This window comes from Peromyscus maniculatus, chromosome 20 (assembly GCF_049852395.1).
Source record: "Peromyscus maniculatus bairdii isolate BWxNUB_F1_BW_parent chromosome 20, HU_Pman_BW_mat_3.1, whole genome shotgun sequence".
NCBI lineage: Eukaryota > Metazoa > Chordata > Mammalia > Rodentia > Cricetidae > Peromyscus > Peromyscus maniculatus.
Genome location: NC_134871.1, coordinates 69,027,461 through 69,054,329, shown reverse-complemented (window position 1 = coordinate 69,054,329; position 26,869 = coordinate 69,027,461). Strand labels below are relative to the sequence as shown.

Below are 26,869 nucleotides of genomic sequence, written 5' to 3'. Positions count from 1 at the left end.
AAGACCAAGGTATTTGCCCCAGAGCTGACTCTGGTGACCCCATAGGACTCCAGTGCTGTCAGCCTGCAGTCAGCATGTGGCCTGCTCTGCCGGGCATCTGGCCTCCATTTTGGGGAGACATTTCTCCTGCGTTGGAGCTGAGCCGCAGTAGTGGCGGGGAAGGCTGGGGTTCATTCCAGTTTCGGAACACTTCTGAAGAAGAGAAAGTATCTTTTGAAGACTGGGAAGGTGCTGGGGTCACCTAGCCTCCCTTCCCTTGTCCCCTTTGGACAAGAGACTTCAGGACTCGCTCTGTGAATAGCTGTAGAGGGAACAGGGCCTTAAGGGTCTCTCTCTGTGAGGAAGTGGGGTGGATAGGAGAGTCTGGAATGGAGCTGAACTGGGTAGCTCCAGTCCCTGAGTTTTCTCTGCTTTCCTTCCCCCCCCCGGACAGAGAATCTCCTAAGAAAGGTGTGGAGGCATCCTGCTGACATAGTCCTGCTGGTGCGTCTGTCTGTCTGTCTGTCTGTCTCTGTTCTCTTCTGTCCTCACGGCACAGGTGTGGCCTGGGAGTTTGTGTGTTGGGTAGAGAAGGACTCAGAGAAGATTTGGCATGTGTGGGAGCAGCGTCTCTTCAATCCTGAACTTCACTAACCTCCATAGACTCAGTCTGTCAAGTTCTTTGCGACATTGAAAAGTACTGTAAACGACTTCAAGAATCCTAAGGGACTGGCTGAGTTCTTGGCATGGCAGGGTTTAGGCTGTGCTATACCAGTGGAGTTCAATTCTCGTGTCCCTCTCCTCCTCTGTTTTTTAAATCACCTCTGATACTCCTCCAGGGCTGGAGTTGCAGCCTGTTGGTTTTGCCACTGGGTGCCTAGTACAGTAACAGGAAAGATATGTGCTTCCCTTCCCTTTTCCTCTGTGTCAGCTCAGAAGGGGGACTGTCACATCCTTCAGTTACCCAGCCCTTTTCTAAGTGAGAGCTGGGCTTGTGCCTGGGGTTTGGCTATTTTAAGAGATGGTTATTCTGTTTTAAGAACTGCTTAGACTTCAGAGTTTAGCTGTTTTTATCCGTTTCCTTGCAGGGAACTGGAGAACCAGTCACTCTGTATAGTCCCTATTTCCCATGAAACCATTAAAAAGGTGTCCCTCACCCCTCCAGAGCCTCCCCTCCCACAGAGGAAATAGCTGGTTGGAGATGTGCTGGCTCAGACTTGGTTTTAAAGAAAGGCTGTTAGTTTTATAATCAGGAGACGTAGGTGCTGGTCCAGTTTTGTAGTCTCACTTTCATCTGAAAGTCTGTGGACAAATCTTATAACTTAAACTTTTTTTTTTTTTTTTTTTTTGGTTTTTCCGAGACAGGGTTTCTCTTGTGTAGCTTTGCGCCTTTCCTGGATCTCACTTGGTAGCCCAGGCTGGCCTCGAACTCACAGAGATCCGCCTGCCTCTGCCTCCCGAGTGCTGGGATTAAAGGCGTGCGCCACCACCGCCCGGCAAACTTTTTTAATTTAATTATATTTCAAGTCATTTATTTGGTGTTTGTGTATGTATGTGGACACATGTCTCTTCTCTCCTCTTATCCTGTGGGTCCCAGGGATTGAACTGGGGTTGTCAGGCTTGGTGGGAAGCATCCATACCAGCTCACCATCCCACATCCTGAGCCGCTTTTGTTCTTTATGACATGAATGAGGATAACTTCTTACTCACAGCGTTTTAAGGGTACTCCTGGACCCTAACGTGATTTTCAGCTGAGGGAAGGATTGGCCTATGTTGGAGTCTTGGGGAGCAAGCAAGGATGTTTAGGTTATTACACTAACTGCTGCTGTGTTTGGTACACAAGTCCAGGGATGTTAAACATCCAAAGGGAATGGATATGACCCCACAGTTGCTTGTAATCCCAACCCTTGGGAAGCCAGCCTGGGCTACAAAGGGAGATTTTTGTATTTTGAAAACTTCTATTGTAAAGGAATAAAAGTAAAGACAGAGCCATATCTTATGAACTTATACCTTAGGAAAGAAGTAGAACTTTTTATTATCCTTGTCTATGGGGTAGTGCCTCGTTCTTCTGATGCAGTAGGTACTATCCTAAAATCTGTCAAAGACGTCGGCATAAGCATACTATCTCTTCCCTCTTGTCAGCCCATTAGACCAGTGTAAAATCAAAGGTTTTTACTTGGGAATATTTATCAAGAAACACTTTTGTATGGCTAGGATGGAGTTAAGACAGGATCTTTTGTAGCTCAGGTTAGCCTAGAACTCCTGATTCTGGCTTCTACCTCCCAAGTGCCAGTATTACAAGCATGTGGTACCATGCCTAGCTGAATTTGCAAGTGAATTTGATAACAGTTTTTTGTTTTTTGAATAACAGATCCCTTTGAAAGTCTGTTCAAACCCATGGCCTCCCTCATGCACATGTTGCATGTATGTGGTGTTTTGAGGGCTTCGGGGCCTGTTCTTGGATCTACCAGGAAAGTCCTGGCTTTGCTTGTCAAAGAGGAGAAAAGGATAGAAGGTGAGGAGACACTGATGCCAGCAGTGATCTGAGTGTGGGGTAGGAGGGAACCCTAGTTAATCACTCCGATAAAACGATGCTTCTGGTAGTGGTAACAACAAAGGCATCTTGTTGAAGTTTGCCTGGTCCCCATTCAGAGTGAGGCGTTCAGACCCCTGGACACTGATTTAACTTTGATTAAGGACCTTTTGTAGTGGGGGTCTAGTCTACTCTTTTGAAGTTGGTAGGGGTCCAGTTCTAAAATTCTGGGAATATCTAGGTGGGAGTAATTACGTTACTTTTGAGAAGTCGTGGGGAACAAGTAGCCTCTCTTGTAGTAGGGGACAAAGTTTAAGTCATGTCCTGTGACTGGAGGCACTGCCTGTGAGGAACAGCGGCTCCTTTCCTCTGGCAATGTTCTTCCAAAGTGTCCAGGCAGAAGGTAGAGCTGGCTCCCAGCACGTGCTTAAGAGGACGGGCAAGATCTGTCTTCAGCAGTTGCTTCTCTGATTAAATCTTGTCCATGTAATGACAACAGTCTGACCTGTTCCTCTTTTTTTTTTTTTTTCAAGACAGGGTTTCTCTGTGTAGCTTTGGGCCTGTCCTGGATCTTGCTCTGTAGACCAGGCTGGCTTCGAACTCAGAGAGCCGCCTGGCTCTGCCTCCCGAGTGCTGGGATTAAAGGTGTGTGCCACCACCGCCCGGCTTTTTTTTTTTTTTTTTTTCTTTTTAGAGACAGGGTTTCTCTGTGTAACCCTGGCTGTCCTGGAACTCGCTCTGTAGACCAGGCTGGACTCACCACTACCTACCTGGCTAAATTGTACCATTCTTGACTGCTTAGAATATTTTAAAATAGGGTTGGAGAGATGGCTCAGCTGATAAAGACTAGCCTCACAACCAAAAATAGAAGAGTATTTAAAATATTTGTAAAATGTTTTTTTGAACAAAATTTGACATCTGTAGATGTAACCAACCGTCTTATTAAATAAGAAACACAGAACCAATGTAAAAGAGAAAGCCAAGAGATCAGAGCTCAGAGCTAAAATCTCACCCTTCCTTCTGCGATGGTCTTAGCTTCCCGAAAGAGAGCTATTTCCCTGTGTGTAAGTCATTTCATAGTCATTCTGCCTTCTCATTGGTTGTAAACCCAAACATGTGACTGCCTCGTCACTGTATGTACAGCCCCCCAGGTCTTAAAGGCGTATGTCTCCAATGCTGGCTGTATCCCTGAACACACAGAGATCTATGGGATTAAAGGTGTGGCGTGCGCCACCACCGCCACATTCTGTCTATGGCTCTAATAGCTCTGACCCCTGAGCAACTTTATTTATTAACATACAATCAAAATCACATTTCAGTACAATTAGAATACCACCACAGACATCTTTGTGGGATTTATATTGAAAAAATATTTTGTTCAGAAATGATGGCACATACCTTCAATCCTAGCATTTGGGAGGCAGAGGCAGGTAGATCTCTTAATTTGAGGCTGGCCTAATCTACATAGTGAGGACCAGGCCAGCCAGGGCTACATAGTGAGACCATTTAAAACAAAACAAAGCAAAATAAAAAATAAAAAAAAAAAAATTTCAAAACAGTGCTGACTTGTTTTATTTCTGAGTAGGGTCCCCGTCTCCTTTCAGAAGTGTGTAGGGTTTGGACTTAGCTTGTACAAGTTGTTTTATCTGTTGGGTGTATGGCACATGCTGTTACAGGGTGAGTTCTCCTCACTGGACGAGAACTCTGTGAGGCAGTCATTTTACTTATGCTTTACGGGGGTCAAGGCAAGGCTTCGAGTGCTTACCCAGGGAAGGCATCCATTTAAATGTCACTTAGGAAGGCCTTCCTGAAGACATGTTTCAGTTGGGCTTTCTGTTGGTGCCGAAAGGACTCCTGGAAAAACCACCTCCAAAATGATGCTCAGTCTTTGTTTTTCTTTATAGATTTCAAATCTGCAGAAAATTCTTGACGAGAATTTGAATAAAATCCCAGGCATGGTGGCATCTGCACCTGTAATCCCAGATTTGGGATTCTTAACCGTGTCTTAACCACCGAGCCATCTCTCTCTCAGTATACATTATTCTCATCATGTTTCTTTTTCTCTACTGCCACTGTTTCCATCCAAGTCGGTATCAATAGCTTGTATTCGAGCCAGGCAACCTTCTCCTCTTGTCTCTCTCCATTCTTCATCTGTTTCCACAAAGGAGCCTAATTTAAAATATTAGCCTTTCGTTCAGAACATCCTTTCTACATTAGGGCCTTCATGCAAGCTCTATCTGCCTAGGGCGCCTTTTGCCTGAATCTTTCAATGACTCATTTTAGTTCATAACTTAGGGCTTCAGCTTTTGAATCACCACCTAGCTCTCAAAGCCAGCCTTGCTTATTATTTTCTATCTTAGAATGCTGTTCATTCCATTGTGTTCTATTTCATTTTGAAATTATTTAATTGCATATTTATCTTCCTACATTACTGACTCCCTGAGGGTGGGGACATTATATCTGCTTATCGTTGTACAGCCAAATACCTGGTATACGTAAACATCATTTAATTTTTGTGGCTGATGGAAATCTCCAAGATAGGAGTGTGTGTGTACAAAAATAATAATCTAACGAGGTAGTTCACACCTTAATGCTTTATAATAGACTACATGCTTGTATGTAAATATGTAGAAAAAAGACCTAGAAGACTCACTACCTAATTGTGTTGACCTCTGGAGGGGAATGAGTAAACTGGGGTTGAATAAGACTGTAAACATCAGGCTAGATTGAATTACTCAAAGAACATATGCTTTTCTGTTATGTATCCTTCTTTTAAGGGAAATGGAAGAATAAAAATGGAGTTGGATGGGGGAACCTCAACTTTGAATGATAATATTAAAAAGTTTTTCTTACTTTACAGTGAGCCAAAAGATGAACAGGAGAAAGAAAGGACACCAATGAGATTGGTAGCTAGGTCCTGCCTGTCACATGCCCTGTGGGGACCTGCGCATCACATTAGAGAGAGGCCCTTCTGCCCTGAGGCTGCATTTTAGATTGTTGAGTGGAGGCATCCTGGTTCCTCAGACACAGGCCGATTGTACATTTTCAGTCTCTTGCATCTCAAGTCCAGTTAAACGTTCACCTCTCGCCTTGGCAGAGCTGTGGTGATGTCAGCCAAGGAAATAAGCTCCGGACTTCACTGCCCGAGCTCCTCAGGGTTGGCTCAGCAGCTCTGACCCTTGTAGAAGTGATTTTCTCTAGATTCTTGTCTCTTAGGAAAAGGACAACTAATAGTGTTTTTAAATAATGACAAACAAGAAAAGAAGATATGATGAATGTGGCCACATTGGGAAGAGGGACAGATGACATCTGGTGACCTTCCACCGAGGGAATCTTCCAGATAATTCTTGATAACTTTTTCTGGATGATAATGGGATGGCAGCACCAAGCCGTCACTCTGGTGGAAACCATGACAGTATAAAGCAGGGTTTGTTAAAGCCGAATGAAGGGACTCAAGCATGCTGCACACATGCTCTACCACTACGCTATGTCCCCAGCCTAAAGCAGTTATTTCTATTTTGTAGATGGGAAAACTGAAGTCCAGGAAGGTTAAATGGTTCAGGATTAAAAAGTAATAAGTAGTCAGGATTTGAATCCAAGCATTCTGACTCCAAAGCCATTGTTGTATTTCAGTTTGTTCTGAAACGTGATCTCACACTGCAGTGCCAGGCTAGCCTGGAACTCACTAGCCCACACAGGTGTCTAACTTGTGCCTCAGCCTTCTGAGTGCTGGAATTATAGCCTCATACCACCACCCTGCCTCCAAAGCCCACATTCTTAACTCCATGCTCCTCTTCCCAGAGTTGACCTCTCCTTGCTTACAGTTGAACATGGTGACGCACACTTGTAATCTGAGCTCTTGGGAGATGGAGGCAAGAAGATCAATAGTTCAAGGCCAGCCTCATCTATATAGTGTGTTTGAGGACAACCTGGGATAATAAGAACCTGTCCAATATATATATGTAATTACAAGATAGGAGCCAGCCCCAGTGTGATGGCGATGGCGCATACACTTGGGTGGCTTTGAGGCAGGAGGATCAGGTCAGGGTCATCCTGGGATTCATAGTGAGTTTAATACCAGCTTGGGCTATATAATGAGTTTCGGGGCAGGCTTGGATACATAGCAAAGTCTTGTCTCACAAAATCCAAGCGAAAACAGAGATAGGATTATGTCTTTGGGAGGCAAAGAATAGACGAGAGTGAAGCAAAGGCCTCATCTAGGTCAGCAAGTCTTAGGTCCGCACTTTCCTTTCTATACGCACAGCGTTCTCCTAAGTGCTCTGGAGTCTACTAAGACGTAGGTGGTGCTACCTGAGTTGGAGAGACAAAATGAGTATTGAGGACTGTAGTTTGAACTGGAGCGTTAAGCCAACTACGTCTTCTCAGGTCATCTGTGAGGCCTGTTGTAGGAAGTCAGACACCGCTGGACATCTTGTCTTAAGAGTGACTAGGGTAGGTCAGCAGAGAGACAAGAGCAGGATGGGAGGAGACTGAAGAGGAAGAATGAGCCAGCTGTTGAGAAGAGCAGCCAGAAGCCTGCCTTTTGTAATAGAGGAGCCTATTCACAGAGGCATGAGCTTGGATCAGGTTGGACCACCAGTCCACAGAGAGTCCTGCCCGAAGATTTGCTGATGCTAGAAAAGGTTCTGTGGAGGCCCTGCTGCCCAGCCTTTCATCGGGAATGAGATTTGAGATTAGTTGATAAGTGGTCCCTGGCCATTCATGAGTTTACTCATTAAAAGTTGGATGGTTGAAATACATGAGAAATAAACATTTGATCCTCAGAGGTTAGAGAAGCAGAATATTTTTAAAAACTAGATTGGAAAGGGTCCCACACATTACACTTGAACCTTATGTAGATGTTTCCATTTTTAGTAACCAAACTTTAAACTCATTTTCTTTTTTAAAATCTGTCTTTCCTTTTTGAAAGGTGGAAGGGCATCTTGTCCTAAGCAATTTCTGTTATTAACAGTGCTTAGGGTTGGGTAGATGGTTCGGTTGGTAAAGTGCTTAGGGCCTGAGTTTGATCTATAGCACCCATGTAAAAAGTTGGGCAAGGTGTTCATAGGCCAGTAGTCCCAGCGCTGGGGGTATGAGAGGATCCCCGGGCCTTGCTGGTAAGTCAGTTTTGCAGAACCTGTAAGCTCCAGGTTCATTGAGAGACCCTGTCTCAAAAAGTTAGATGGCAAGCCGTTGAGGAACACACCCAGGGTCAGCCCTGGCCTCCGCAGACATGTTCACACGTGTGCGTAGATACACATGGTACACACACATATACAAAGTGCTTTGCTTGTGGTCGATTCTCAACAGATGTACCTCACTGCATCATGATGGTGACTAGTGTTACTCTCCGGCGCATGCTGTGTGTTGAGAGGTGAGGGTGAGACACTGCCCTTTGCTAGCTGAGTATCCAGGCTAGGTATCTGGAGTCCCTCTGGACTACTGCTCTGTCCACCTTCCCTCTACGACTGCCACTCTGTGGTTGCCCTGTTTAATGAACTTGGTGGTTTCCTTGTTTGAGTCTTGCAGGACCCAGCTCTGTTCTCCATCCATCATCACAGCTGTATGCTAACTTCTGAGGTGTGCTGGAGGCAGTGTTCTTGGAGTAATGAAATTTCAGGAGATGGGAAACAACTGCACATTCAGGGAACTGAGAGGCCAGATTGGTTCATGAGGATCCTAAAGAGGTCTGAGAAGCCATCAATGGTGAGCAGGACCCAGACCATATGGGGTTTTGCCAGCCTTAGTTAGAAGTTTGAAAACAGTTACAGGGATGGTTTTCAGGCATGGTAAAGCCCTACCCTGCTCTGTGGTGTTGGGAGAGTCCTGGAATCTCTCCTGCTCTGGTCAGCAGCCCGCCTGAGGGCTGGGATCCTCTCTAGGCTCTGCGGAAAGGGGTGGCCCTCTTGATCATTTCAGGTTTGACTGGTGCTCAGCCCTCAACTACTGTACTAACTAACCCTCAGGCCAAAAAGGGCCGTGTCTCTGCTGGGCTGTCCCGGGCTTGGCGTGCCTATCCGTGGCCGGGGCCTATAATTTGGTGGGTTGGCTGGTTACAAAAATAAAAAGTGCGACCTATAACTAAAGCTGAGTGGATTCAGTGAAGAGGGAGCTTTTAATTTGCCTGGCCTGTACTTACCGGAGAAGTAAGGCGTAGTTCCAGGTTCTGCTTTAGTACCTGCTGTAGGGCCCACTAAGGGCTTGTGCCTGGTACTGAGATGTGGGGACTCTAGGGGAGGGTTTTGGAGGGGGTGTTGGGGTTCAACCATAGGCTTGATACGGTTCCCTAGGAAGTAAACATTATTCAGTCTTGTCTCTCACATGTGTTTCTCCTGTTTGATTGCATTAACATCCATCCATCCATCCATCCATCCATCCATCCATCCATCCATTCATCTTTGTTCAACAGTATTGAGTGCTTTTTGTATTTTAGGCATAGTGATATCACGGTGATCAAGAGGGACAAAGACAGCCGGGCGGTGGTGGCGCACGCCTTTAATCCCAGCACTCGGGAGGCAGAGCCAGGTGGATCGCTGTGAGTTCGAGGCCAGCCTGGGCTACCAAGTGAGCTCCAGGAAAGGCGCAAAACTACACAGAGAAACCCTGTCTCGAAAAACCAAAAAAAAAAAAAAAAAAGAGGGACAAAGACACTGGCCTCAGAATTCACGTTGTTGTTGAAGAGAACATGAAATCAATGTACAGCATATAAAATAGTATTCAGTGCTACATAGGAGAAGGAAGATGGAGAGTGTGGGGATGGTATTTTAGATAAGATGGTCGTGGATTTCCTGTGGTTGCTGAGGGTTAGGAAGAGGGTGAAAAAGCAGCAGGCTGCTTCTGTGGAGCCCAGGTCCCAGCACCTGGAAGTGGCTGAGGAAGAGGCTCCTGTGGCAGTGCAGTCAGCCTGGGTGGAGAGGAGAGGCAGTGCCCCTCTGGGGCCCAGCTTGTTCCTAGTCCAGGTGGACCCCAGTCAGAGCCTGTGTTGTTTCTTCCGGGCTCCAGATGTCAAAGCTGTCTTCAGGGCCGGCAGGGTGCTGATTAACTGTAAATAGACGCCTGTCTTCTCAGGACTTCTCAAGTCTGATTCCTGGGGTTTCTCGAAGGGACTGTTCTGGACAGAGGAGGAATGTGAAACTGGCCTGGGGAACAGCTGCAGGGGTGATGGGTTCCTCCTGACTGTATCTGGGTGTGCTTTTGTAAGAGCTGAGGTGAGGGGGTTTGGATTTGAGTCTTTTTGTTGTTGGTTGGTTGTTTTTTGAGACAGGGTTTTTTTGTGTAACATTCTGGCTATCCTGGATCTTGCTCTGTAGGCCAGGCTGGCCTTGAACTCACAAGAGATCTGCCTGCCTCTGCCTCCCGAGTGCTGGGATTAAAGGTGTGCGCCACCGCTGCCCGGCTAAGATTTTTTTATTTTGAGTCAGAGTGTCTATGTCCCAGACTGATCTCAAACTCCCTAAATAGGTAAGAATGAACTTGAGTTTCTGATTTTTCTGCTTCCACCTTCTAAATACTGAGATTACAGGCATGCTCCACCAAGACCAAGTGCAGTGCTAAGATCAAACCCAGGATCTCATGCATGCTAGGCAGGCACTCTGCCAACCAATTCACATCCCTAACTTAAGAAATATTCTAAAGGTATTAACCTTTTGAATCGGGGGTCTTGCATTAGGAAGCCAAATGAAAATGCTCAAGAAATGAATTATTGGGACTTGGTAGATGACTTAGCAGTTAAGAGCATTTGTTGCTCTTGTAGAGGACCTGGGTTCAATTCCCACCACTCACATAGTGAGTGACTCATGAACATCTGTAACTCTAGTTCCAGGGCTGACCTCTGTGGACACTGGGCACTCGTGTGGTACATATGCATATATACAGACAAAACTTCATACACATAAAAACAAAGAGAAAATAGAGAAGAAGTATGAATTAGCGTTCATGAGTGGAGATTGTGTTTTCTGTATCTCTAAGTTGCAGAATCACTGAACTGCCCACCACAGTTGTCACTTGGCTTTGCCATCTGATGTTGGACTAATCATGACCTGTCCATAGGCTTCAGAGACTCTCAGGGACAAGGGTGACCCTGGATTCCTGTCTGCCTGCCCTTTAGTGAATTTTGTTTCTGGTGCAGCCATTGGAAGGTTCTGATTTTTAGAGCATTCCAAACTTTGGTGCATATATTAAGGCCAGGACAGCCATCACAGGCCTGCTGAGCCTGAGGATTGTGTCTGTACTGTACTGAACTCTGGGTTGTTGTTACATGGATTCATTTTGTAGGCTGGAGATTCCACATCCCTTTCTCCTCAGTGCAAACTTTGGGGATGATACTCTAGAATGGATGGACCAGAAGATACACGACTAGGAAAGCCTCCCTGTACTGTGGACAGACTTCTTGTTTGTGGTTATTTTGTTTTTACTTGCTACTCGGGAGGATGAGCCTCACACAGCACACATGGGCAGGTCCTTGGAGGCAGGACTTTGTGAATCCTCCTCTGAGAAGAGCTCACATCTATGTGCTGGCTTCATTTGGGCACATCTGGTATGAGTTCTAGATTAATAGTCCAATAGCAGCTCTTAATTGCTTCCTTTGGGCTTTTTAATTACTGCCAGCATGGTGGGTGACTAAGGGATTAAGAATCTCTTGTACATTTATAGAGCAACAGGTTCTGGTATGTTCCCAAAGCATTTATCTGTCATATCCCCCAAAATATCCATGTTTAAAGTTGTGAACATAACCTTTGGACTCGAGGGGTGGCCAGCTGAAGACTATCAGGAGGCCTCTGCCTCTCTGTTTGCTCCTTCGAAGAACTGTAAAGAAACTGTCCAGTACTTGTTGCTCCAGATACTTAGGGAGATGTCAAGGCGAAGCCACAACAGCCCTGGGGTTGCCAGCTGCTCCTGATTTCTTAGTGGCATGGAGCTCACTCCTCCCACCTTTTTTCTGAAGCAAGGCTGGTGAAGATTCCCTTCGGTTTCCTGCAGGGACTCTGAAGCAGTGAGCTGGAGATGGCCAGTGTCATCTACCCTGCCTAGAGACAGGGACAGGGACAGTGTTTCGGCCATCAAAGGCCCAGCAGGTCTAGTGTAGCGCTCATTCACTCGGCAGGCATTTATTGAGGGCTTAGGACTGTGTTAATTGCCAGAGAACTAAAGATGACTAAGACGGTGTCTACCCCCAGGAGTTCAGGCTGGAGGGGGAGCCAGATTCACTGAACATATAATTACATTATGTAGTTGGTGAGGTTCTGGTGTAGATGGGCAGGAAGCATAGGTATAGGCCTGGGGAGCATTGCCTGCAGGAGGAAATCCCCGCTGGCCAATGGGATGATAGGATTTGGACAGAGCAGGAGAGAGAATGCACTCCAGATAGAGAGGACAGCATGGTCATAGACATGTGAAGGAGACAGAGCGTGATGTGCTCTGAGAATCTTTTCAGAGCAGCTCACTGCTGTTGGGTAGTGCAACTGAGAGCAGTGGGAAATGAAGCCAAGTTGGCCAGGAGGCCTTGGATGCCACATAGAAGGAACTGTACTTCATGCTTTTTCCGAGAGTACCGTGGTCAGATTCTGAGTTGTGTGGGGGTCAGTTTCACGTCCTATAGGGAGGAATCAGCAGTGAGGAGCAGTTGAGTAGTATATGACGGTGGGAGGCACAGTGGAGACCTAGGACAGATTTAATTTTCAAGACTAATCAAGTTTGACATTGGGAGGATGGCATCTGAGACTTCTAGCTTTCTCGATTAGTTAAATGGAAGTTCCATCAGCCGAGGGAACACAGGAGTACGACCTGAGAATGGAAAAGATGAGGCCAGTCTTGAGACATGTGAAGTCACAGCACCAATGGGAATCTGGGAATACCCTCTCCTGGGAAGCTGGAGATTTATCGGTGGAGCTCGAAAGAGATATTGGAGACTGAATATTGTAACTGGTCAAATAAAACCTGAGGCCTTTGTATTCCCCCATTTTAGCCCTCTAGGAAGAGGAAGGGACATGGAGAGGACTTACATAGTGTCCCTGGGAACAAAGCAGAATTGTTGAGATAGCGAGGAGGCTGGAGAGTGTGATTTATGTTCGAATGAGTCTGCAGGCTTGCAGACCACACGTTGAGGCAGAGGAAGCCAGAGGCGGCTAGGAAAGTGAGGGATTAGAGGTAAGCCAAGAATGCTAGGAATAATCTGCTAACATCTTCCCCTAATCTCTACAGATAGGGGAGCTGTGGCCCCACAGTTTCGTTAATTGTCCCCGATTCCCCCGGCTGTTCTGATAGCAGGGCAGCTTAGTCAGTGCTTCTGGCCTGTTTCCTGAGCTCTGGTCCTGCCTGTGCTAAATCCCTGGATAGCATGTATACAGCTGCTCTAACCCGCAGAGCGCTTGGCTTGTGTCCTGTGTTAGCCGTTCAACTGCGTGTGCATATGCTTTAAAGCATCTTGATGGAGAGGTTGTCGTCTTCCTATCTTACGGATGGGAAAATTGAGGCTCTGATAACTTTTCTAGGATCTCATGACAAATATTTCAAAACAATATGACCCAGATTCATGATCTTAGTCAAGGTCTCCTGACCAAGATTCAAATCTGAGTCAGCTCTTGCTTCCAAAGCCTAAGCTATTTTTTTCTTGTTCAATTTTTTTTTTTTCCCCTGCAGACAAGGTCTCACAGTGAGTTCTTGGCTGGCTTAGAACTCACTGTGTAGACCAGGCTGACCTGGAGCTCATAAAAACTCTGCTTGCTTCTGCCTCTCAAGGCTAGCATTAAAGGTATATGCCAGCACATCTAGCACAGCCTAAGCTGTTGTTACTGCAGTATTTTGTACAATTTAGGATGTTACTCGGCTCTAAGACCATGTGTCTTAGAGGACAGTTTCTTGTCTCTGGCTGTGCAAGGTAACTCTTACTGAGAGACTTTAAACTGCAGGTGCACTTACGAATGCCGTCAGCTTTTTCACTCAGTCCTGCTAGGCAGGGAAGCATCGTTTAATGATCAAAGCTGCCAGACAAATCTAGTTGGACCTTCTTGAATTAGAAATGGAGTTCCCCACCCTCCTTCACAAAAGCTGATGGCAGGACATGGTAGAAAAGCATGTAAATCTGGGTTCTGGTACTTCTTTTTTCTTCCCAGTTTCCTTTGTTTTTTTGTTTTGTTTTTTTTTTTCCAGTTTTTTCGAGACAAGATTTCTCGGTGTAGCTCTGGCTGTCTAGGAACTCTCTTTGTAGACCATGTTGGCCTTGAACTCATAGAGATCCACTTAGCTCTGCCTCTGCCTCCACCTCCAGAGTGCTGGAATTAAGGCCTGCACCACATTGCCCACTGGGCTGGTTCTGGTACTTTCTATATGACCTTGAACCAATTGGTCTCTAGTTCTTCCCTTACTGGGTTAACAGGTGAAGGAGCATTCACCTCCAGGGGTTGCTGAGGGCAGTAGATTGGAGACAAGTGCCTAACATGTGAAATGCTCAGCAATGCTTCCTTCTAATCTTTGATCCTGAGTAAAAGGTCTCATCACTCTGTCGCCCTGGTTGGCCAGGAACTTGCTATGTAGACCAGGCCTCAAACTTACAACAACAGATCCCCTGCCCTGCCCCAACTAGAACTGGGATTAAAGGTGTGCGCCACCACACATGGCCAAGAGCTATCAGGATCTCTTTCATTTTTAAAATGCCACATATACATTTTTTTTTTTAAATTTTTATGTGTATGGCTGTCCATATGTCTGTGCACCGTGTGCTTGCCTGGTGCCTGCAGAGGCCAGATGAGGACACCGGATTGTCAGAAACTGGAGTTACAGATGGTCGTAAGTCTCCATGTGGGTGCTGGAAATTGAACCTGTGTCCTCTGGCAGAGCAGTCAGTGCTCTTAACTGCTGAACTACCTCACCAGGCCCTCGGGGTCTCTTTAGATCATAGGAGAGGAATTCTTAGTGGGCCAGTTACAACAGGGAGGTATTCTCATCTAATTGGATAGTCCAGTGAAATATAAAAAGGCTGGAACAACTGAATACGATGACATTGAGATGTGGGTAGCTGTGACCTCTGTCAAGTTGTGGCCTTACAGGCATGAGGGGTGACAGCTTCGGAAGACTCTGCGATTAAGAGTGGATTGAGTTCACTGTAGTTCCTCCTCAAGAGGATAGAAGCCAGGAGCACTGTGGACATGGCCCATTTAAGAGCCATTCAGAAAGCAAAGAGGGCAGAGGGCTTGGAATGCCTCTTCTCAGCTGATGTGATAAGTGACAGATAGGTGATATGTGCCTGGGCTGGGCCTCATCCTACCCTTCTATAAAACAGGAGTCCTGCCCCTCCCGCATGTGTTTAGAAGTAAGAAGGGATTCATTAAGTTTTATGGTTGGATAATGAGCCCCTAGATTTATTATGAGACTCCTGGAAAGTCAGAGCCGGGCCAAGGCAAGTGCACAGGGTGCTGGCTGGGGTGCTGCCTCCCGTCAGCCTCTCCTGTCTCCTTGGACAGCCCGCAGTCTCTGCTAACTTTCTTCTGCTTGTGCCTCGTACCCTTGCCTAGGAGCATGTGTGTTTGTGGGCCAAGTCCATACCCTCATGGAGTGGACGGTCTAGTGTAGGAAATCATGCAAAAGGTGAACAACGAACAACTGAGGAAAAAAGTATTTTTTCTGTGAAACCGTGTAATTAAAGGGCTGAGCAGAGTGCCTGGCCCAGAGCAGATGTTTATAAACGGCAGCTTCCCCTAGCTGTAAATACACAAGAGTTTTTGCAAGGCAAAACAGATTTTCTGGGCTGGTGAGATGGCTCTGTGGGTAAATGACCTATACCTATGTTTGATCCCTGGAACACACACTGTAGAAGGAGAGGACTGACTCTGACTTACACACACACACACACACACACACACACACACACACACACACTATCTATCTATCTATCTATCTATCTATCTATCTATCTATCTATCTATCTATCTATCTATCTATCTAACAAGAACAGGTCCCCCCTGGCACAGTGTGGATGTAGAAGACACTTAACAGCTGTAGAAAGAAAGTCTGAGGCTCTGCAGATGCTGTCACCTGGCTTCTCCCTGTCATCTGTGTTCAACTCCAGTGTGCTTTGACATCGCTGTAGATGGCAAGGCCTCGGGCAGCGTCTGTTTTGGGTTGTGTGCCGACAAAGTTCCAAGGACAGGAGGAAACTGCTATGACTTGGTTACAAAGTTTCTCTCTTCACAGAATTATTCCAGGATTCATGTGCCAGGGTGGTGACCTCACACACTATAGCGGCACTGGCTTCAAGTCTGTCTACAGGAAGAAATTTGAAGTTGAGAACTTTATTCTGAAGCATCCAGGCCCTGGCATATTGTTCATGGAAAATGCTGGACCAGTGCTAATAGTTCCCAGTTTTCATGCCCCCCACCCTCACCCCCGCCAAGGCTGAGTAGTTGAACAGCAAAGCCTGTGGTCTTTTGGAAGGTGAAGGAAGCTGTGTAGCACTTTGTTTGGGTCCATGGACAGCAAGACCAGCAAGAAGATAATTATTGCTGACACTGGACCACTCTGTACTGTTGGCTTGTATGCATCTTAACCCCGGAGAGAAACCCTCCAAATATCTTCTGATGCTTTTTGTTCTCACCGTAGTATTTTTGTTTTGTGTGTGTAGTTTTGTTTTGTGTATATTGTTTTGTTTTGTTTGTTGTTTTCTTGACACAGGGTCTGTATTTTGTAGCCCTGGCTGTCCGGAACTCCCTTGTAGACCAGGCTGGCCTCGAACTCACAGAGATTCGCCTGCCTCTGCCTTCCAAGTGCTGGGATTAAAGGTGTGCGCCACCACCACCCAGCCTCTCACTGCAGTTCTTTAGGCTCCACATTTTTCTTAGTCCTCTCTAAGTAGCTGAATTGTAAAGCTCATAATTATGAATGAAAACTAAGCAAGAAAAAAATGTTTGCCTATAACTGCTAACAGGGAAATGAGCTCTTCAGAAACTCAGAGGAATAAATAGTATACAGAGGTCTGGGTTGTCGGTGAGGGGAGGGTTCAGGAGGACAATTATAGTTATCCAGCTGAGCCCTGAAGGGCATACAGGTTAGAAAGGCAGCTGAGAGGGCTAAGGTACTTACTTCCTGGTCCCAGAGTAGGTGCTATATCAGTAAAGTTCAAGATTGGGTTAGATCTAGATCTAGTTCCAGCCCTCTCCCATACTCTGTGTGACCCCAGGCAAGTTCCACAGCCTTTCTTAGCCTTACCCTGTAAAACAAAGGAGTTTGTTGTTGTTGTGAGGATTGTGTGTGGCGATCCACAGGTGGGTGCTGATGACAGTCTTCTCAGTAAATGTTGGCTTTGGCCATCATTACTATTGTAATTTAAGTATACAGTATCATCCTGCTCACCCCTGCTTGCTTACCTCGGGGTTCATAAGCCCCTGGTTATTGGACTGTTTCCTGCCCACAATAATTTCCTAAGTGCGCACTATTACAGCAGATCACTTGTAGACTCCTGGCCTTGTTATGCTGCTTTTGTGCTTGCAGGCATCCGCGATACACGTCCTGATCTAGAGTGTGACCATCTTCTCTATTGCTTGGCCTGACCCTCTGCTGCTTGATGTTCAGAACAGAATCCTGAAGCTTTGCTTCCAGTAATCCCTGCTTGCTTCCTCATCTAATCAGATGCTATCTCCCAGGGACCCCTAGGGCAACCTCTGCCTCTTCCTCAGCAGAGCCAACCACCGCTCACCCTAGCTTTCTGGTCGACCTTGCCGCAGGATATAAGCTGTCCAAAGATGGTAATCACTCCTTGTTTGTTTCCTAGTCCCAGATTCTAGTTCAGTGTTTGATGTGTAGTTTCGTAGCTAAGTGTTGGAATAAGAAGCCCGGGCAAAGTTTGTAGTGTGTAACATTTTCCATGTGGGTTCTGATGTAGGTGTTTACATAGGCTAACTTAACTTCCCCAGTCTCCATAGCAACCTCGCTAGGTAGGCACTTTTCCTATCCCACTTCACACGTGAGGAGATTGGGTCTCACAGACATGAATGAACTCCTTTCCCGAGGGTGTACAACAGTAACAAGTGATGGAGCCAGGACTCCACCCCAGACCCTGTGTCTCTACAGTCCTTGTTCTCACCACTCCATTCTGTTCCCAGGAGTGTCGCTGAGAACCATCGAAAGGATGTTTATTGAAGGTCCAAGATAGGGTGAAGGAACGTCAGTCATCCGTCACAACTCTATGGCCATATTTAAAAAGAACTAATAAATGTGTGGAGACACTGTTGGAGCAACTCTCACTGAGGGGAGATTTGTTAGAAGAGGCGGATCTCCTCTGCTGTGAGCTGGACAAGCGGGGAGGCTGAGGTGTCCTGGAGAAGGAGGCAGATGGAGGAGGAAGAGGGGTGTCCGCATGGGGAAGGAGGTTTGCTCCGTCTTTAGTGAGTTGCTGACTCTGTACTCAGAAGCCATCGCCTAGCAGGCTATAGGAGGGTGACTCTGGTTAAGGAGAAGAAAGGGAGAGAACAGGCTTCGATGGTGACCTGAACTGAGACTGGGCGTGAGTTTACTGGCAGGAGTTCACTGAGGGAGAAGCAGCCTAAAGAACACAAAAGGCAGAGCGTAGGTGAGTGCCCGCAAGTCCCAAGGACTGCGGTGAGATGTCAAGAGAGTTCTTTCTGTCCTCGAATAACGGGGATGGAGCAGGACCAGAACGAGGGACCCAAGGGACCTGGTGGAAGGCTGGGCATCGGTCATTTACTAAGCACCAACATTATTCAGAACAGAAGCCTGACCTTTGTTTTTAGGAATTCCTGTTGTAGTTGTGACTGGATGAGCAGAGAACAAACAGGAAGGCACATCATATGGAATGTATTCGGACTGCACTGATGGTCCACGGCTTCAGTCACAAGGAGCACTTCTTCCTGTCCTCCCTCCCAGCACATCCCTGTCTTCCTTCTTGGAGATAGTCTTCCTGAATTGCCCTGGCTGGCCTTGAATTCACAATCCTCCTGCCTCATCCTTCCAAGTAGCTGGGATTACAAGTGGGTGCCACCGTGCCTAGTGGCAGTGACCATAGCAACCGCTGCTTTTAGTTTTTCTCTCTTCAGTCCTAGGTTTGCCCCTAGAGCCTTGTGCACGCCAGGCAAGTGCTCCACCACAGCATCACGTCCCCAGACCCAGGGAGTTCTGTTTACTATGTAGGAGGCTTCAGTTCCAAAGTCACCTCTCTTGGTCAAAATAACTGCCAAAGTCCAGCCATTGTGTCTGTGTTCTGCCCAGCTGCAGACAGAACTGAGAAAGGAGCGTCTGCTTCACCCCTTTAAGACTTTTTCTCAGAGACCGCACACTCTGTTTACATTCCACGCGGTCACACAGCCAAACCTAAGTGAAAGAGAAAGCCATGGAGGAAAGGAAAGCTAAACACGGCTGAGGAAGAGAGGCTGAGGGACAGCAAGTGGGCCTTGCTGGGCCGTTTGGGCACGTAATTATTTGAGAGTGTGATTCTGACAGCTATTGGGTTTTGATACAGGTAATAATGGGTAGGAGGGATTTAGAAGGCCAAGGAAGCGTTGGTCACAGGCAAATCCTGGGGCCAAGAAATAGCAAGAGGGCTGGTTCCGTGAGAGCCCAAATGGTAAGCTGAGGCCAGCCTGGAGAGAAGCTCAGCTCCCAAGCACGTTCTGGTAAGATGTGAGGAGCAACCAGCCAAGAACTTCTTTTTTTGTAAATGATAAGGAACCAGAGTATTCCTTTTTTCTTTTCTTTTTTTTTTTTTTTTTCGAGACAGGGTTTCTTTCTCTGTGTAGTTTTGGTGCCTGTCCTGAATCTGGCTCTGTAGACCAGGCTGGCCTCGAACTCACAGAGATCCGCCTGGCTCTGCCTCCCGAGTGCTGGGATTAAAGGCGTGCGCAGAATATTTCTGAATCAAGAAAAAACACGATTCGCCTTATGTGCCTGGGTGTTTGGAAGCCATCCCCGTTCCTGGGAAGAGGGAAAGAAGTGCGGGAAGTGGATTTGCAGTGGAAGGTCAGGTGCCCCTGAGCGCTGAAGTGAATAGTAAGAGCATCAGTGGGACAGGAAGGGAAGGCTCGGTCAGAGGCCTTGTGTCCTCCACGGTGCGGGGAGACCCACCGTGTCCCAGTGAGAGAGCTGCTGTGGTGTGAGGAGAGAGGGATGTGACCCCAGAAATCCTCGTGGGACTCCCAAGGAGTTCCAGGGAAAGAGGGAGAACCCTGGTTGGCTAATGGAGAGTGGCAGGCTGTGCCCAAGACTCCTTGGCTTTGGAAAACCTGTCACCCCCTCGGAATAGTTTCCATTCTGCGTAACTGGGGAGTGTGTGGGTCTGGCTAACCACGAGGAGGGGCTGAGGAGCCAGTGGCTGGATCAAGTTGCTGTGGTGGTAGTTTCATTGGGCCAATGGTTCAACTGGAAAATGACATCAGCAGTTTTGTCTGAAACGGGGTACTCCTCAACTGGTAGGCAGAAGGGCGTCCTCAACCAGGAGCTGGGCCCACGCCGTCTGTGGAAGTTACCTGATGTAAGCGCAGTAGTGCGGCGGAGGGTAGAGAGGGCTTTCCTGTACTGGGGACACTGTCATTTTCCTTCGCCTTCTCGGCATCCAGTAGAGGAATCCTCGGGGTGACAGAGAGGCCTCAGGGGTATAATTGTTAGAAAAAGTCGCCTCTGAGTTGTGCTGGCCGTCTAGGACCCTTCCTTCATCTGATTTGCCTGGCGTGAATTGCAGAGCTCAACTGGAGACATCTGCTGAATCCATTTCTTTTCCTCCAGGCTGCTTAGGGACTTGGCCCATAACTGTTCAGCAAGTCACTTCTGGTTATAGAGTCATCAGTGACCACAGGAGCACGTTCTCCAGACATAGTTCTGTGCTGGCAGTTGTTCCCAAAATGATGGCTTCAATTAAAACAAATCCAGAAAGGCAGACTTAAGCCACTGCAGACACTTAGGTCCAAGAAAATCACACCCACTTTTCTGATGCCATAAGGAGGAGCCCCAGCAACTTTCCTTTATGTCTCCTAGTAGCTCAGGCCTCGAGAAAACTGTTTGGGAGAGCTGTGCACTCTGTGTGGACTCCTGTGCATAGGGTCCCTTTCTGAGGAGTGAAGGAGTGGGGTGGGGGTTGGGTCCCTGCACTGTGAGCTTATGGAGAAAGGGCTGGAGTGTCAGGGTCCAGGGGAGGTGGCTGTTGCCCTGCCTGCTTCCTGTTTTAGAATGCTGCTGGGCAGGGGGGCTGGCTGGATTGTTTGCCCACCCGCTCGCTCCTCAGGCTGTGATTTGAGTGCCCTTCCTATGATTCTCTTTCTGGAGCAGAACAGCTCTTGTCCAGAATCTTTTGTCCCCGACTCAGACTCATTCTCCAGATCCCTGCTCTGGAAAGGATAGAGGAAGTGGGCGAGAGGAGCAGTCTTGAGCTTTGTTTCCCAGGCTTGGCAGTGAAGACTGGATTCTGGGTCGGCGAGGGCTGCGGGGAAGTCTGCCTGTCCATGGGTTTCATCTCCACCCCTGCAGCACTGCCCCAGCCAGTCATAGGCCTGGGGAACAGTGTGGGTGTTTGAAGGGGCTGCTGTGTTTCCTATGTCTGGATGTTCTAATGTTAGCTCTCGGACCTTTGATTGAGCTCTGATTTGTCTGCTTCCCTTTGACAGGATTGCAGTTTTGGGGGTGTTGGGAGGGGCAGTGCTGAGACAGTGAGATAAACAGTGATGCAGAGGTGGCAGCAGCATGGGGCGGGTGGGGCTGGCCGGGCAGCCCGCTGTCTGGGCGGGCTGGGTGGAGGAGGACTCCTGCCCGGCACACTGGCCAGCTGGCTTGTGTTAAAGCACTGGCTGAAAATAGCTCTCATTGTCTGGGAGCTGCTACTGCAGCAGGGCTGGCTGTGGCCGCCAAGGGGCCAAGGTAGGAGGGACTGATGCCTCTGGAGCGCTCCCCCTTTGGTAGCAGTGCCCAGCCGGCCACAGCTGTGCCTGTTACCCACCTACTGGTGGAGACCTGTGGAAAGCTGGCTGGGCTGTTCCAAGCCTGCCTACGTGACCTTGTGCCTTGTGTTGCCATCTTTGTCGCTGGCCTTGGGGCAGACTTTTTCGTTGGGGAAGGGGATCATCCCATTAGGAGCTCAGGCTGGGAACAGTGCTAACTCTCCTCCTACAGCAGCCTCCTCAGCTTCCAGGCTTTTACTTCCTGCCCGTTTCCTACCTCTGCTCCTCTGTCCACTAGGTCCATCGACAGATGCCAGGGAGGCTTTGGTGGCAGCTGTATCTGGGGCACAGCAGCATGCTGAGAAGCACGTGGTACCCAGGAAAGCACTTTCTGTCCCCTGTGGGGAGGCTCTAGATTCAGCTCTCCAGGAGTCTCCATCCCATGGCCCGAGCACAGGGCCTGGAGCATCTATGCTCGGAGACAGGTCCAGCTTAGGAAACTTGTTGGGAGGTGGTTCTGCAAGAGAAAATATTAAAAACAATCACCAGCTCTTCCTGTTTTTGCTGAAAGTAAATACCATTTGTGGCTGTCCCTAAAGTCCTCACAGTCCTTTTCCCAGGGATGTTCCAATGTTTCTAGCCTGTCTATAGGTGCTACGCCATTTTTGTGTCTGTTCCTAGATTTGTCATGATCAGCTGGGGCTAGAAGTAATGGAGCAGGGAGTTTTGGGTGCTTCCTATTTCTGTATGTTGGGTTTTCCCCAGGCTTGGCCCAAGAAGACTGGCAGAGCAGGGGTGAGTCCCAGAGTAGGCGCTGAAGGAAACTCCAAATAGCCAGTACTTCCCTTTCCTTGGAAAGAAAGGAGGAGGGGCTGAGTGGACTTGGGGTGCAAGGCAGGCAGGAGAAGGGAACCTCTGAGAGCAGACCCCCGTCCTTCCTCCTCCTTAGCTTTCCTGGAGTAGACAGGGATGAGGTTGGGGGACGTAAGGAGACGTGGTAGAGGAATAGGACCCCTTATTTATACAGGCCCCCAAGTAAGAAGCAAGCCCGAGCAGCCTTGCTGGAGAAGCATCAGATCCACAGCTTTCAGCTTCTTCCATCATGGGCCTCTGGTGAGGCGTCTTCTTGTTCCCTCTGACAGAGACCAGGACCCAGACTTGATTTCATTTTGAGTTCAGCTCCCCTCTCCCGTCTCCTACTGTGACTGTTGTGGCTGTGGTGTATCTCTCTTCTTCCCTTCCTGGGTGGGGTGTGTCTCCCCCTGCCCCGAAGATGGGGTGTTTAGATTGATTCTAGTCTTAGAGGAGATCAAAGAGGGATTTGAAAAGGGCTCGAAGAATTACACTTCTTTCAGTGTTGGGAAGTGGTTGACGAAGGACAAATGAGAACGGACAACCCAGAAGCAAGAGGGCAGCTGTGTGGATGCCAAATACCACACTGGCTTTCCAGAAGGAAAGGAGTCTTGCCAGTACCCACCATACTCCAGATGTGTGCAGGTGTAAAATAATCATCTGATGCTCAGAACCCCCGTGGGATAGTGAGGTGTGTTGGGCGGATGAGTTCAGTGGACTTGATCGCCCTGAAATGCCCAGAGTGGGTCTTGGCAATCTGGATCCACAGCTGGCGCCCTCTGCCTTCTTTCTGTCCAGCAGGACTTGCACTGGGGACTTAGCAAGACCTGAGCTTCCGTCTCTGAGAGCCTGCTGTCCAAGGAACCACGGAAGGGGAAACAGGCTTCTGACTGAGGCTGGAGCCGTGTCTCTGGAAGCCAGGAAGTTGGCTTCCTCTGGACATTGGACCCTGCCAGATTTATGCACATTATCAGATGGGGGCAAGAGCCATCACGCTCTTGTCTAGCAGCAAAGGAACTGCCTGGTCCTCTGCCTTGGCTGGTGGCTCCCGCCGTAGTCAGTGCTTTGCTCTGTGAGAATGCTAGAGGTTGCAGGTTTTTCCTTCCCAACCCTTCCCATTGCACTCTCGGCCCTGACAAACAGCCGGCTGGGGCCAGTGGCCTCCAGAAAGCCGGGAAAGCTCTAGACAGGAGGGGGTGGGCCTGCTGTGAAGGCTGTTTGGTGCTTTGCCACCTATTTCCACACAGCAGGGGCCATCTTCTTTGAGGATTTAAATTTTGACCAGGTCCTTGATGGGTCACGGTGGTTTTAAGATAGGTTTCCCGGAAGGGGTTATTTTGTTCAGTCTTGAAGCCTGGAGAGAGTCAAGCATTTCCCCAGCAGCACACCTGGCAGGGAGATGTAAAGCCGCAGCAGCCCACAATGGTTGGCCAAAAGAGGAAGTTGGTGTAGACAGGATGTGATGTCTGCCACAGTAGCAGTAGGCCATTCATGCTCTGTACCAGGGTCCGAGGTTTCTATTGCTAATGAAACAGCTGATGACCAAAACACAGCTTGAGGAGGAAGAGACCTCTGCACTTCCAATCACAGTACGTCATCAAAGGAAGCCAGGGCAGGACCGTGGAGGGAGGAGCTGGAGGCCATGGAGAAATGCTGCTGTGGTTTGCTCCCTGTACCTTGCTGAGCCTGCTTTCTTCCGGTACCCAGGACCATCTGTGCAAGGGAGGCATACCTCAGTGAGGGGATAGACCCACCTGCATCAATCATTAAGAAAAACACCCCACAGGCATACCCACAGGACAGTCTGGGGGGACATTTTCTCAAGAGAGGCTCTGTTCTCTTCTCAAATGACTAGCTAGTGTGAAGTTGACAAAACAAATAAATAAAAACAAAAAGGCCAGCACAACTAGCACCCCCCCCCCATGAAAAAATAGGAAGTTATTTTCCTGGCTCAGAAGTGATAGCAGTATCCTTAGATGATGGTGCTATGCCCATGGTGTGTAGAGCCAGGATTAGTCCTGGGGACTCTTTCTGCCTAGTTTTCTCTTCCTGTCAGCCTGTCCCCCAGCTGGGTGGCCTGAGGCTGTCTGGACCTGCCTTGGACCTTTGTGTCTGTTTGTTAAAGCGCCCTGCTCCTGTGTGTCACCCACACACAGACAGTTGAGATTGGCCGTCAGCAAAGCAGTTCCCGAAGGTGGGCTATGTCTGTGCATCCTACCGTCAGTGCAGTATCCACTGGGGGAGATGTCTGCACATCCTACTGTCAGTACAGTATCCACTGGGGGAGATGTCTGCACATCCTACCGTCGGTGCAGTATCAGCTGGGGAAGATGTCTGCACATCCTACCGTCGATGCAGTATCAGCAGGGGGAAGATGTCTGCACATCCTACCGTCGGTGCAGTATCCACTGGGGGAGATGTCTGCACATCCTACCGTCGGTGCAGTATCCACTGGGGGAGATGTCTGCACATCCTACTGTCAGTACAGTCAGTACCAGCTGGGGGAGATGTCTGCACATCCTACCGTCGATGCAATATCAGCTGGGGGAGATGTCTGCACATCCTACCGTCGATGCAATATCAGCTGGGGGAGATGTCTGCACATCCTACCGTCGATGCAATATCAGCTGGGGGAGATGTCTGCACATCCTACTGTCGATGCAATATCAGCTGGGGGAGATGTCTGCACATCCTACCGTCGATGCAATATCCGCTGGGGAAGGTGTCTGCACATCCTACCGTCGGTGCAGTATCCGCTGGGGAAGATGTCTGCACATCCTACCGTCGGTGCAGTATCAGCTGGGGAAGGTGTCTGCACATCCTACTGTCGGTGCAGTATCAGCAGGCCGCCCTCTGTCGTGTAGTTCAGGCAGACTCCTGGGCAGCAGGCAGAAACCATGGAAGAGTTGTGATGACATTGTCTCTGTCTTGTCTCTCTAGTCCTCAGTTCTTCCATTTGTAACTAACTGGACTCCTCAACCGGCTTCCTGTTTTGAACCCTAGTGGTCCTGTTTTCAGCCAGGATGTGAGTCCACTGTTCTGGGGCCTGATAGCCATGGACCTGCCATCAACTTAAGTCTCTGTAAAATGTGTTGAGAGGAGGAGACTGAATGTAGATTGCGTCCTTGGGATAAGATGAGTGCATAGATGGCATAATAGTATGTGTGAGATAAGTGCATGATGGACTATGTGACAGAGGTAAATAACATTTAAGGGTGTTCCTGTTGGTCCCTAAGTGGAGACCCTGAACACACATTCATTTCAGGATGAGGGTGGGGTTAGACAGGAGTGAAGCCAGTGGTCAGGCCTGGGCTACTAGGGAGTGAGAGCTGGGCTTAGAGCCACAGGGGTGGGAGGGAGGTCTTCTGGAGGTCAGGTGGGTCAGACAGCTGTGGCACCTCAGATGGGTACCTTGTTTGAGTCCTAAGTGGGGTGTGCAGGCGCTGTGAGCTGATCAAAGTGTCAGGCTGCTATTAGAGGCAAAGCTTGTGACCTAGAACAAAGCTGGTCCTGACTTAGGGGACATCGGACTGAAGAGAGGGGGCCAGTCATGTCTGCAGGGCCATGTAAGGCAGACTTTAGACCTTCCTTGCACTGCACCCACAGACTGTTCATTTAGTACACAGTAGTGAGCAAAATAAAATGACTCATGGTCTATCCTTCAGTATTTTATATTGGGGTGTCTTAACAGGGGGTCTGGACAGTGCCCTGTATTGGTTAATCGAGAGGGTAGTCATTTGTAATTAGTAGCAAGTAAATTGCTACTGCTTTTTTTGTTTTGTTTTGTTTTGTTTTGTTTGTTTGTTTGTTTGAGTCAAGGTTTCTCTATGTAGTCCTGGCTGTCCTGGAACTCTCTCTGTAGACCAGACTAGACTCCAACTCACAGAGATCTGCCTGCCTCTGCCTTCTAAGAGCTGGGATTAAAGGTGTGCATCACCACTGCCCAGCTTGTAAATATTTTTCTAAAGTGTGTGAATGGTTCTCTTTATATAAATGACCTCATTCACTTGCATCTGATTCATTTGGTTCTCAGGTTATGACAGAAAAGCAAATTGAAAGTGGCTTTCAAAGTTTGGTCTGTCTTATGCTAAGAAGTTATCTTTTGGTACCGGAGAAATGGATGGTTCAGGGATTAAAAGTAGGTACTGCTCTTACAGACAACCCAAGCATCCACGTCAGACAGCTCATAGCTACCTGTAGCTCCAGCTCCAGAGGATCTGATACCCTCCTTCTTCTGGACTCCTAGGGCACCTGCACACACACGCACACACACACACACACACACACACACAATTTAAAAATAGTAAAAATCTTTTTAAAAACATCTTTTTTACAGTATGGCCTTTCCCAGTTTGGCTTACTTCATATTACATGAAGTACCTTTTACAGTATGACTCGTATGTATATGACATATATGTGGGATGTCAAAGAAGGCTTCATAAAACATTTATACTTCCTACTTGCCGTGAATCTTGGTGTCTTCTATTTAAATCTTATTTGCATTTGCAAGTATTTTGTGTGTATACTTTGTATAGGTGTGCGGGAGCAAGTGTGCCCCGATATACTCAGGGGAGTCAGAAGACAGCTTAGAGGAGTTGGTTCGTGACCTCCGTGTGGCTCTGCTCTGGAGGTTAAA

General features: G+C 48.0%; 1 protein-coding gene across 3 annotated transcripts in view; it reads left to right on the top strand.

Moving 5' to 3' along the window:
• Fmnl3 (formin like 3) overlaps positions 1-26,869 on the top strand; it is a 53,181-nt gene that overhangs the window by 5,103 nt on the left and 21,209 nt on the right. The window lies entirely within an intron of this gene.